General features: G+C 32.3%; 1 pseudogene; it reads right to left on the reverse strand.

Annotated features, from left to right (window-relative positions):
- Positions 1–1,434: 1,434 nt before the first annotated feature.
- Positions 1,435–8,627, reverse strand: LOC127728977 (neuronal acetylcholine receptor subunit alpha-6-like; annotated as a pseudogene).
- Between the last annotated feature and the right edge of the window lie 4,711 nt (positions 8,628–13,338).

A 13,338-nucleotide genomic window follows, 5' to 3' on the forward strand; every position in this document is an offset into this window, starting at 1 on the left:
CTTTTCCTTCTTGCTTTCATTTTTTCTTCGAGATTTTGATATTGAAACATAATCTGGTAGATCAGTTTTTTGATTAGTTCCAGTCCAAGTTTCTATTAGAATATTAATATCACTGTTTAATTTTTCTAAAAATAATTGATCATTCATTCCATCGCCCAAACCATGAACATTCCAGGCAGATAAAGATAGCTGACTCAAAAAACTTATACATTCATTTTCATGCATATAAAGAGAGATAACTCTGTTTTTCTATGTGTCAATTAACTTGGTGTGTTTTGAGTAATTTATGAAAAAAATAAAAATTAATCAATTAACCAATCCATAAAAGAAATGTATTTACAAAAAATACAAACACTTTGAAAGAGGATTTCCTAAATTTCAAATCATACCATGATGATTATTTCCAAACAATAAAATTTCATAATTCTTACATGATACAACAAAACCTCTCCAAAACTCATTTGCGATTCAAAGTAGTAATGCTACTAAAACATACAACATGCTATCTCTTGAGATGCCTAAGATAAAAAATATTTGTAAACTTCATTGTTGGCTAATACTATATCAAAGGAATGGAATTCATTGACAATGTTAAAAGGACGGATACATAATCTTATTTCGCAAATTGTGTATTTTGTATTTTCGGTGCATTAGGAAAAAAAATACCAGAGATATACCCTCAACCTTTGGTGTTATTAAAGCATGTTTTAAGAGCAGTCCTGTCCATAGCCTGTGCCAATGGTATAACTGCAACGTACAAAAAAGTATGTATAAATCAGTTAGAAATGAATTGAATTATCAACTTGACACATACAAAAAAGACACAATTTTTCATTTTAAGACTACTCGATAGTTGAAAGGCAATTACAACTAATAAATGTGAGAGAGAGAGAGAGAAGTGAAAGATGCCATAGGGATATTCAAACTCGTAAGCCGAACATCAAACATGTTTACTCAAATTTAAACACCAACAAGTACACATCTGACAGATTTAATATACAAACACCAAATCAAGCCTAAGAAAATTATGAACTTGTGCAAGGATTTATAGTAAGACCCCTTACTATACAAATCCTTGCTTTGTGCGACATAAACATGTTAAAGTTAACTCGACAGATTTTTAGACAGTGTAAGTTTCATATATCGTTTTATTATTTGAACACAAACCATAGTATTACGATTACCTCTTGCAAAGCATTGCAGTTGACTTCTTATGATGAAACTTTGAAGGTATCATTATGCGACCGGGAGAATTAATGTATAAGTTGATATGCTTTGGAACAATATATCGTAGAGCCATGTATAGCGTGGGTGCGCAACATTTAAGTCATATACCTGGTTTAATTGCACTTATGTATATGAAAATTAACAATGTTATAATCAAATCTGTACCCATCAAAATCCAAAAACCAAAGAAATCAATAGCAGACGCCATATTATGGCGTCTTCAATGTGATTCATTTTAGGGGATGCATTTTCAGTCACACGTCCATCTTCAACGTCGATGCGTCCTTGTTCGTGTGTATCATAATGTATTTTCTTTCTCCAACAACAAATTCTTCTTTGAAGTTTAACAGCAATTACATATATTTTCGATTTTTCATTATTCTTAATGTATTCTTTACTGGAATGCATTAACGACAAGAAATAAAATACAGTAACCCAGTTGAACTACGATGTAAATACTAAGGATGGAAGTGATTTCTGAATTGATAGGTAGTTGGGCTGTTATCATTGTTAAAAATACTGCAAACGACAGAAACACAGTAACCGAATATGAAATTTTCTCTCCAGCATCGGCAGGGATAATAAATACTATAGAATCAAGAATGCCTAGGAAAATTAAAGGTATAATAATGTTGACTATGTAATACGAATGTTTACGGCGTAGATTAATTGTGAAAATGATCTCGCTGCTGCCTAATACAATTTTTGTCTGCACCGAAGTTGAAATCATTTCCCATATACTAATATTCTCTATATATCCTCCAAGTCCTAATTGGGAATCAGGATCAAAGTCAACTTCATAATATCGATGCGTCCAAATTGTGAATATAATATTACAAGTCTGCTCATCAAATGGATAAAAAGTAACATCGATGGAAAATTGACTTTCAAACACGTGATACGGATACCAAAATGTTCGACCGTCGCTTCTAACCCGGACATAATAAAAAACTTCCACCCAATTCTTCAAACTTGCTGAAACCATTTTTTAAAACAATGTCTGGTTTCCAAATCTTATTCTGAAAAACATTAAGCATATAAAAGTATTAATACCTTCATTACTGATTGACACTTAATGGCTATTAAATGGAAGTGGAATTTCAACAGGAATTCCATTTTTTTTTTCTTTCTGAAAACATTTAAACAACTATCATTGAATGTTCAGCCTTGAATAAAATAATATTGGGAGCAACCAGTTTTTTTTCCACCTCATATTTGCATTAAGAAGAACAGCCGTCTTATCCTTATCCAAACTTTTTGTAAAATTAGAATCATGTGCAAAACAGTGTAGGCGAGACCATTGATTGGCGCTCTAAAATATCCCATTGACTGGGTCAGATTAGGTGAACGTTCGTCTGTAACGCCCACAACTCACGACGTATTTATTATAGACATTTAAACTGTGGGGTCACCAAAGGGTCTCAACGCCTAAATAAAATAATTCGAAAAACTAATCAGGAATAACCTTTGTGTTTTGATTTATATTGAATACTTAAACGTTCTTTACTTGTGTTTTTGTTATGTTTTGATAATGATTTTTTATGATATCGGACGTTCTTTCAGCAAAAAAGGATTTAACTGGCTAAAAAAGTTACAATGGATGTGTTGATTATTATCTTTTTTTCGGACGTCAAAGCGATTTAACAATTGCGGTTGTCCAATTATGTCATCTTTTAACTTTTATCTGGTCAAAATTTATTTTAGAACGAATGCATGATCAACTTTAAAAAGTGTGCAAACACAAAACATATAGACAAAATATAATACTTCTTTCCTGTCTTTTTCGTACTTGCAAGTTATTAGACAGTAAAAAGGCTATTTGGATCAAGCCTTATGAAATTTGCATTTACGTTTTTGAATAGGTACAGTCAAGTTTAGCGATTGATAATTCATTGATAACATTCTGGCGTATCACAAACAAACAACTTGTAACGTCTCATTTCATTGGCCGAAAGATTTAAATACAACAACAATTGTAGTGTGCACGTGAATTGACACAGGTGACCGACAATGGAATGTACTACGTTACTACGAACGTAAAAAAACAATGATTTTTGGTCGAAATAATTAAATAAGTATTTTGTGAATTTCAAATAGTGGGGTCGAAATATTATACTAATAATTTGTGTTAAGTAATATTCTTTATGCATGCAGCACTTGTACCGCACTATGAAAAATATAAGGATAAAATAAAATACATGTGCGGCTTTATACGGATGAATGTATGAACCACTTTAATTTCTTTCATATTGACGCTAGGTTATTATCCTGACAATGTCGTAGTTACTTATAATAAGGATCTCATAATACTGATCCATTTTAAATTTATGATGGGTTGCACATTCCTCTTTTATTGTTTTCATGCTATAAAACGAAAATAAAGTAGCTAAGCGTTTGGTCATTCAGAAATGACGTGTCATAAACGAGCAAATTGTCCCCGAAAGATCGTATCATGTGTGCACGTGAATATAGATGTACTATGCAATGTACTATCATGGTCACCACGAAATTCAAATGAATTCAGTGAAGGCATGTTGGTGTAAAAAGGTTTGAAATGTTTCATCGGCGAAGATTTTATTTTTGCATGTGTGGAACTAAAAAATAAATAAATACTTGTGAGAAATGTCGTAGTTTATAAGGAACTATATAAATGTACTGTTTTCGACTTTAATTGGTTGAAAATTTATCCTTTAATTTCATACCGTAAGAATAGAGCTTTGCATAACATTGTTGAACTATCCGCCAAAGTAACGTGTGGCATGCGTGCGTATTAAAATGAAATACAAAATCATACATGTATGATAAACTTATAAACGAAATATTAAGAAATTAAGGATGACTACTGTAAAAGTATGTACAAAAATGGAGTCACCTTTTATCAATACATTTAGTGAATAACCACACTGTTTAAAACTGATTGTTTTCTATGCAACTATTTAAATATTTACAATATATAATTTTCAACCGAGGATAGCAAAACAGTTAATTATAAATTAAGAAAGTATATCGCTGGAGTTTATAAAGTACATTTCCTTCCACTGTGCCATGGTTTGCCATCTCCATTTTTTCTCTAAACAAAGCATGGCTGGTTACATGTTCTGAATTTACTTAGAATTTCGGGATTTTTTTTTCAAAATCAAGTAAACTAAATCAGAAAAAAAATCACACTATCCTAAAACTTATGAAAGAATATGAATAATGAACATGACAGTTTATAACACAAACCCATTTATTATAAAAATCGAGCAATATCTTTAGTATGTAATTTGGTTATTTTTGTAGTTAAGTACGGTTTCATTTCAAGTACAACGTTAATTCATCAAGTCCATTGGATAAAAGATAAGGCAGGGTGAGCAACTTGACAAAAAAAAAGGCAGGATGACGATTTATGTAAAAAAAATCAGGATAAACTAATAAATATAGTCAGGACCTAACAGACTGAAAAATAGACAGACAGGACAGAGATAACAACTAAAAAAAATGCAGGACAAAATGTTTCATCCAAGTCCCCTACCCCCAATCAAAATAAAATGGTAGCTCCCTTAATCCAGAACCAATTGAGAGGAGACAGTTGAATTAAATATTTCGACGTGACTGTTAAGATTAAAGTTTAAAATTTTACATGCACATGTATAAAAGCTAGAATTGCCATGGGATAATCAAGAACACAATCATGTACGTGAATACGACGATGGAAGTTTTTAACGACCTTGACCGGCTACGTGAATACTGATCAGTCCATTCAGCTTTATAGTACGCGTGTTCTATTTTCGCAGGTGTGAGGTCGAAGGTTTGAATTGACCAATGAAAACGATCGTTCCTTAACGAGTTAATCTAATAAAGTTTGTTTGACTGATTATGTTGCACGACCATTCGCTAAGCTTGGCCGCAGTTCAGTATACAATGTATAGTTTGGTGATCTTTTCTGCTAACTACTATACTTGTGAAAAACCCTTGGCAACAGAAACATATTCAGCTTTTATTTTAATCGACCCAATTTACATAGTAATGGACGACTTCGTACATTTTATGATCGCAAATAAAATATGTATATAATATACTGTGCACTGTAGTTCGTATATATACTGAGACCCTTTGGCAACCCCACAGTTTAAATGTTTATAATAAATACGTCGTGAGTTGTGGGCGTTACAGACGAACGTTCACCTAATCTGACCCAGTCAATGGGATATTTTAGAGCGCCAATCAATGGTCTCGCCTACACTGTTTTGCACATGATTCTAACTGAAGTTCGAAGCTGGACACAAAAATTTATGTGACTCAACCTTATTATGCAAAAGCTAAAACATATATGTGTGTCTACCATTTACAATATGATTTCAAATTACAAACTTAAACGTGTTGAAGGCCGTACCTTGACCTATAATGGTTTACTTTTATAAATGGCTACTTAGATGGAGAGTTGTCCCATTGGCACTCATACCACATCTTCCTATATATATTAAAGACAGATAGAAATTGATAGTCCAACTTTGGTCAAATCTATGTAGATATACATATCGTATTTTATGGATGGATAATTCATACTTTCTAAAACACCACCCAAATTAGAAAAAAAGGGCTATTTTTTTCTGAAACAGACATCATCAAGTTGATTGCTTTCTTGCTTTACATCATATTTTTTACCTTGGGAGGACATGTTTTTCAACAATCAATCGGCATTCCTATTGTAACCAAGTGTGTTCCTCTTCTTTTCGAATTCTTTTTTTTATTCTTATGATACAGACTTCTTACAACAAGCTATGATAATCCCTTATCGTGTTTTACCTCAAGTTCCAATATGAAAGTTAAGTCTGCCTCATGTCGTGTCTACCATCTAGAAATTGAAAATGGGAGTAAAATATCTCCTAGTTGATACGATATTTCTTTTAACATCATAATTTCCTGGATACAATGTTGCTGATTACAAGTGGTAAAGTTGAAGTAATTTCTTCGAAAATTTGACGGATGCCAAAACGAGTTGGTTGCCTATTATGGAAAATAAGTTAATACACTGATGACAAAGGATATGTTAAAATTGTGGTCACAACAATCCTATCCTCTTTCGAGATCACCTTTTATTACCCCTTTTTTAATTAAAAGGGGTTTGTGTTGCTCCTGTTTGAGCTTTCATTGTTGTTCTCCGGGCTTTTGAAATTTGTTAATGTCTATGTTATTTCTTCCGGTTGCTGTCTTGTCTATACTTAGTTCTAAAAAACGTGTTTCATTTTCAAAATTTCACATTCAATCAAATTAGTTCAAGTTTTAGAAAAATGTACATGACCGATGGTTTCCGAATTTGATAATGTATTGGAATTGAGTTATAGTGAAATACTAATCCGCTCTTGTGTTAATATTCACACATTATAAATAATCAACGTTTTATATAGGAGCAACGCGACAGGTATCAGATATAGAGCAGGATCTAATAACCCTTGCGGAGCATCTGAGATCACGCCCGGCTTTTGACGATGTTCCTGTTGTTAGTCTTTAGTTTTCTATAATGTATTTTGTAGACTGTTGTATGTTTCTCCGTCTTTATTTTGTCTTTTGCGTTAGCGTTGTCTGTTGATCTTCAATTTATGAGTTTGAATGTTCCTTTGGTATCTTGCACATATTAACAATTTCGACTCTCAGCAATAATCAATGTAATATGCATATTCAAGTTATTAATCAGCCCGTCCTGTAATTATTAAGCCTTCCAAAACAGTGTGTCAATTCTGACGTGAAGTTTGCATTAGACTGTATCAATTACCAGAAGAAATATATCAGGTACGGAATAAAAAAAATGAAGCCGAGAATTTATGATCTTGCTTATTGTTTTGTTAGATATTTCATCTAAAGTATACAAAACGACTATCACACTATCATATATTGCCATTGTTACATCTGTTACAAAAGTGTTGAGCTGCGTAAAGGCATTTTGGAGTTCCATGAAAACCAATCATTTCGCAAAGTTCATAGTTTAACTGAATTTTCCATGATACCCGTTCTGTTGTTATTTGCACTCCAACAGCATAACATAATTCAATATTTTAGTCATCAATGTTATTAGAAATGAATTACCATGGACAATACTAAAATCTTACTTGTTTTTTATTAAAAAAAGATTAAAAAGTAAAATAACAAAAATACCGAACTACAATGAAAATTCAAATCGGAAAGTCCCTTATCAAATGGCAAAATCAAAGTTCAAACACATCAAACGAAATGAAAACAACTGTCATATTCCTGACTTGGTACAGGGGCATTTCTTTATGTACAAAATGGTGGATTAAACATGGTTTAATAGCTAGCTAAACCTCTCATTTGTATGACAGTCGCATACAATTCCATTGTGTTGAAAACAATGTGTGAACAAAACAAACACACATAATAGGTAAAAATGTCAAAAATAGGGGTACAGCAGTCAACATTGTGTTATAATCTTAATCACTATAAAAACAAACAAATATGTCAACAAAGAAAAACAAAATGGCATATAGACAAAGCACATAAGCAAAAATGAAAGACAAAATACAAATTGACCATTGCACAATAACACAATGACGGGATGTATAAGTACCGAGCCACGCCAAAGGGATATTACCAAAAATGGACTAAACAGTAAAGGTAATGATTTACAAAGACAAATAAAAGAACACTATAACACGTAATTAAGATGATAAACAACGTCAGTACCTAGAACCTATACTTCAAGACCATCACGTATTATTTGTGAAATTGATACGGAATATTTATCAACAAGGTCTTGGTATCTTCCGGATTTACCGCATATGATTTCTCCTCTAAAATCAAGATTAGCCAAATTCTAATGTAGATTTTTTGGGGCGTTTTATGTAGTATTACACTGTAACATTTTGCAATTTGGTTCAACTTATTACAACATGTTTTGCAATAACATCGCAAATGGTCACTGACGAGTATATTTGTTATTTTTGACGTTGCTGAGATCAGATCGGCTAGGTATGAGCAAGACCAGATTTGATTTGAGAAGTACCATTAAAAGTTAGTACTGTTTTATAAGTCACGTGTAAAAGAGAGGTGAAAGATACCAAAGGGACATTCAAACTAATACAATAAAAATAAACTGAAAAACGCCATGGCAAAAAAAAAAAGAAAAAAAAAAGATAAAGACCTAAAGACCTAAAGACAAACAACAGTACACAAAACACAACATAGAACTAAAGACTGAGCAGCACGAACCTTACAAAAACTGGGGTTGGTCTTAAGCGTTCCGGAAGGGTTAGGAGATCCTGCTCCACATGTGACACTCGTCGTGTAACGGGGTGGTAAATGGACTCTCGTCTTTCGAAATTAGATACAAAATACAAAATTTTGTTTAAATTAAGTTTACTTACTTGAAACTCTATACCTTTAAAATTAACTCCACCATCCATGTTATACTCACTATGTGAGGAGACAAGATTCATTCTCTTATATTCGCCCATGTTATACTCACTATGTGACGAGACACGATTCAGTCTCTTATAAAATTCACCCATGTTATACTCACTATGTGAGGAGACATGATTGAGTCTCTTATAAGCTTCACTTTTTGAGGAGACACTATTCAGTCTCTTATAAGATTCACACATGTTATACTCGCTATGTGAGGAGACACGATTCAGTCTCTTATAAGATTCACCTATGTTATACTCACTATGTGACGTGACACGATTCAGTCTCTTATAAAATTCACCCATGTTATTCTCCCTATGTGAGGACTCAACATCAATATGTCGTAATTTATGCTATAAACATTGATAATAAAAATGTGGTTGAACGGAAATTAATCGAATTATCACAAACCTGAAGAACAAAAATGGCGTCAATATCATTGTAAGCAGCTCTATCCCAAACTAGATGTTCATCTGTCCATATAATATCCAAGTAACCTGCAACAGCAATTTTTTCTGCCACCTCGTCAGGTTCATGAATGCCGGAAATCTCAAAATGGACAGTCACTGGAATGGCATAATATTGATCAGTTATCGGTCTGACTTGTTTATTGTAACTTTTATTAATAAATATTTCGGTAAACAAATCCTTGGCATCATCTAAAGCTTGACAACAGCCATTGTTTATTGTCAAAAATAAACAAATTATGCTTATTTCTTTTGCCATTAAACCACTTTCTTCTCTGCTAAGACTTACGTACTTACTGTAAAGATGCTGCACAAATACACCGTATTTTAAGAATATATGATCTGACCATACATTCGAACTCAAAAAAAGAAACAACTCTCCTAGTAATTTAAATGCACATAAATATACATATTCATGTTTATAAAAATCAATACCTAATTTAACGAAAGCTTTATCTTATTCTCTCATCAAACATATTAAAGCTCAAATTAGAATTATAAGCATTTCCTTAAGACATTTTAAAACAACCGAGGGACATTGATGGAATTGTTCATTATCATGAAAAAAGAGGCGGAAGATACCAAATTCACATTCAAATGACAACACCAACTGCAAAGAAAAGTACGGACTGAGGAACTTGAACTCCACCAAAAACAAGGTGATATCAGGTGATCCACAAGGGTTAAACAACATACATGTGGCATTAGTCTTGTTGCTCATGTAAGTACAAATGAGGAGATAAGACTCAAACAATGTTGTGAAAACTATGCATTAAAAACCAAATTACGTAAATATATGTAAGCAATTTTCGGTCACTGTACGGCCTCCAACAATATACAGAACCCCAATAATCTAGATTCGCAAGGTCGGTGACGCCTGCGCATCAATAGACGCTTACAGAGTAAACACACCCGATCTCGCTATGCAAGTTTTCATTCAGTTCCTTCGATTCTTTTCACTTGCTTTTCATATTTAACATGGATTGAGAATATGAACTTCCTTGCACTAATGACGCTACCATCTTAGTGACTGTTTATCCCATTTTTATATTAATCAAAGAACTTCGGTTGTTTCAACCCCTTGTTTGAATAACAGTTGTACCTGCCTTTGTACTAGTTTTAATCGAATACGTTAACAATAATTAAATCAAAATTCCTGCCAACTCCAACAAGTTTTTAGATTTAGAAAAGAATATTTTTCGTGAACTTTTAACAATGAACCTTTTATATTCCCTAAATGACTTTGTTGTGTGTCAATGCAATTTAAGAATAACATTTTACTGAATATCAGTTCTCTGAGGCTGATAAACTGTTTAATTTTACAAAATATTTTTTACCCAGATATCTCGTGAGCCAGCTTTTAGACGAGTGACATTAACCATAAAATTTTATTTTTAATGCACCCACCTAACATACGGCTAAATCATATACCATTCGAAAGCACATCATCTGCACTACCTTTTTTGGCCGGTCGTCAAAAATTCGTATGGTGCAGTTTCTGTCAAATCACAACGAAAGGTCAAGGACGGACAACTTCTAATTTTACAAGAAGTCAGTATTTTTTGCATATTCTGTCTTCTGAATAATGATATTTTGTATGGACATATGGAAATCTGTTAGAACAGATGTTAATAGTAACTTATCAAAAGCACTTTGAAATATTAATGTCGGATTTTTAATAATTAGCGCTGTTTTCCAGAAATTCCATTGAAAATGACAAAAATGCATGAAAATCAAATTTTATGTCTGTGATTCAACTGTTATTCACCATAAAACCAAATAACATATTTTATTTAGTGCTAAGGATGTTTTTGACATCATTAAATTACTGCAATTACGCTTCTTGTTAATTAAACAGCCAATTATAACAACCATGCAGTTGCCCAAAATACCGCCATCTGCAAGAAAATAGCTTGTTTAGCTGATCATTGTTAAAACAATTTGTATGTAGTCGATTTTATGTTGAAAAACACAAATTTTAAAAGTGCAAAAATGTTAAAAGATAGAATATACAGAAAATTCGTGCATTTAGGAAAACGTTTGGGAGCGAAACTTTGATAATTCAATATTTCAATATTTGTATGTTTTCTTGGTTGCTTATACGGCATCTTGCATTGAATGAGGAAGTGAAAACTATTATAAGCTAGCCACTGAAATGTTCTTCATGCCTGGTCAATATATTTAAACCTATCCAACTACGTAATTTCTTGTAAATAAATTGAATTATATTTACTTACATTAATTTTTGAATTGGGAAATCTAGCAATTCGCAATAACAATACATACATTTCCATTAATCAAATTTACTCCCTGAATAGTTTACATATAAATACATTTTAATATAAAGATGATTGATTGATTGTTGGTGTTTGACGCAATTTTCGGTTTAGCACTTTTTGCTTCTAAAGTAATTTGCGGCGATCAGTTTTAAATGGTTTAGGCCCATGGAATGCCCAAGGAACCACCGACCTTCGGAAGGAAAACTGGCAATCCCCATCAACAATACATTAGTAATAGCTATTAGTATCAAGGACGAAGTTACTGTGTAGGTGTCACAACACAAATATACCAATCAGCATTGATCACCTTTTGTAAAAGTAGGCGACCTCTAACCAAACACAGCAGTGTTAATGTTGATGTTTACTTCAGTTATATGTTACAAGTAAGGTTTATTAATAGAAACAAAAATATAAATGCATTTGAACCACTTTTATTTCAAATTTAATTGGCCATGATTTTGCATTAAAATTTCAATGTAGATTTGCCACATAATATTTTCATTTTAGGCATTTAAAAAAAAGAGCACGATCTACTATTTTAGTAGATCATCTATTAAGCATTGGTTGATCATTGGCATATTAAAGATAGTACATGTATATAAAGAATACATATGGTTAAAATGAAGTTATTTTATTCTAAAATATCTATACAATTGTGAGAAATGAAAAAATTGTGGTTGAATTTATCCAGTTTTTTTAATTGGTTTTATGTCATCTGATCTTAAATTATGTTCGTGGATATTTATTGTGCACTGAGCCCTCTGTTATTGATCTGACAGCGAGCTTTTGCGATTTTCTCACTTTATTTTCATATTTTTTGGTTCAAGTTTCTAATGGTGCGAAGATCTCAGTGATATAAGTTGACATGAAAAAAAAAACCGTACAAAATGTTATGTATAAGTGTTAAAAACATGGGTTAAAACAATCTGACTAAAATTAAGATCAATCACGACTCGCCTGCTCATATATCGCATGAGAATAACGAAATCAGAGAACTACATTTTAATAAGATTAGGGTTAACTTAATGAGAAAGGTTGAAAGCAGGTATGTTCTGGTAAATTTAAAGCGATTACTGTTTTAGCGCTATTTGAATATGTCTATTATGAAACAAATCCCTTCACGTATAACATCCATATGTGCACTTTGAACTTCCATAATTCTGCCAAGCAATGTCGAAGGAATATTGCTCATTACAATTTTGAGACTAACATATGGATATGTGAATGGAAAGAACAAAAGAAAAAAGGACGTAAGGACAAGATGATTCCTACATTTCCGCTATATCATATAAAGATAGATAGAGATGGAGAGAGAACTACGAGGTCTATCACAACTGTTTTCCAATCGTTTGATGTGTTTCAGCTTTTCGTTTTGATATGTGATAAGAGACTTTCTGTTTTGAAATTTCACTTGGAGTTAGGTAATTTATGTTGTTTTACTAACTTATTTTTTGCATCAATATCTTAGTTTTAAGTTCTGTTGTCTTTTTTCGCTCAGCTTTGAAATTTATGGTTTTCTTTTCTTTGATTGAAAGAAGGGATAAAATAATATGGAGGCAGTCTCAAACCATGGTCGAAGAAAAACAGATGAAACATGACCATGGCGAAAAAGTAAGACAAACAAATCTTCTTAAAATACTACACCGAATTGTGTGAACAATACATAAACCAGTATGGTGATTACAGTTGTTCATGAAGGTTATTCAATCTTAATTAATCTGAATTATTAATTTTCAGTCATATTTAATAAAACAACTAACAAAGTATATTATAATGGGTTAACATTAAAAGGAATTCGCCGAATTTGACATTGAAAAGCGCATGGTACAGACAGTTTTCTTTCGAACATTGAACGAGCATAATGTTCGTAACATGTCTTTCCACATCGGGAAACTAATTTTTACCAAATATACTTCTTTTGTTCCTTAAAGTTCTTCCATAACCTTTTTTTAAATATGGTTGAT

Source organism: Mytilus californianus, unplaced genomic scaffold, assembly GCF_021869535.1.
Source record: "Mytilus californianus isolate M0D057914Y unplaced genomic scaffold, xbMytCali1.0.p SCAF_2, whole genome shotgun sequence".
In the NCBI taxonomy this organism is placed as follows: Eukaryota; Metazoa; Mollusca; class Bivalvia; order Mytilida; family Mytilidae; genus Mytilus; species Mytilus californianus.